We start from the raw sequence: 1,076 nt of genomic DNA on the forward strand, positions 1-1,076 counted from the left end.
AATGAACCTTTAACTAAGCTGTTTTAATTTTAAACCAAATAATTAAAAACGTGAATTTTTATTGAAACAAATTAATTTTTCATTAAAGAGTTTTAACCAAATAATTGAATTTTATCCAAAAGATTAATTTTTAACGAAAAATGTAATAGTTGATATTTTAACTAAAAGAGAAATAATTTTAAATCAGAAACAGTTGAATTTAACCCAAAAATACAAATTTCCATCTAAGAAAGATTTTGCAGTCAAGAGGGAGAAATAATTTCAAACTTTTAAATTTTCAACAAAATACAGTTAAATTTGTATTCAAAGTGATTATTTTTAAATTAAAATAATGAACCTTTAACTAAGTTATTTTAATTTTAAACCAAATAATTAAAATTCCAACTAAAAAGGTGAATTTTTATCGTACAAATTAATTTTTCATTAAAGAGTTTTAACCAAATAATTGAATTTTATCCAAAAAAGATTAATTTTTAACGAAAAATGTAATAGTTGATATTTTAACTAAAAAAAGAAATAATTTTAAATCAGAAACAGTTGAATTTAACCCAAAAATACAAATTTTCATCTAAGAAAGATTTTTCAGTCAAGAGGGAAAAATAATTTTAAACTATTGAATTTTCAACAACATACAGTTAAATTTGTATTCAAAGTGATTATTTTTTAATTAAAATAATGAACCTTTAACTAAGTTATTTTAATTTTAAACCAAATAATTAAAATCCCAATTAAAAACGTGAATTTTTATTGAAACAAATTAATTTTTCATTAAAGAGTTTTAACCAAATAATTGAATTTTATCCAAAAAAGATTAATTTTTAACGAAAAATGTAATAGTTGATATTTGAACTAAAAAAAGAAATAATTTTAAATCAGAAACAGTTGAATTTAACCCAAAAATACAAATTTTCATCTAAGAAAGATTTTTCAGTCAAGAGGGAGAAATAATTTCAAACTTTTAAATTTTCAACAAAATACAGTTAAATTTGTATTCAAAGTGATTATTTTTTAATTAAAATAATGAACCTTTAACTAAGTTATTTTAATTTTAAACCAAATAATTAAAATCCCAATTA

The sequence above is a fragment of the Belonocnema kinseyi genome, chromosome 6 (genome assembly GCF_010883055.1).
Source record: "Belonocnema kinseyi isolate 2016_QV_RU_SX_M_011 chromosome 6, B_treatae_v1, whole genome shotgun sequence".
NCBI classification, from domain to species: domain Eukaryota; kingdom Metazoa; phylum Arthropoda; class Insecta; order Hymenoptera; family Cynipidae; genus Belonocnema; species Belonocnema kinseyi.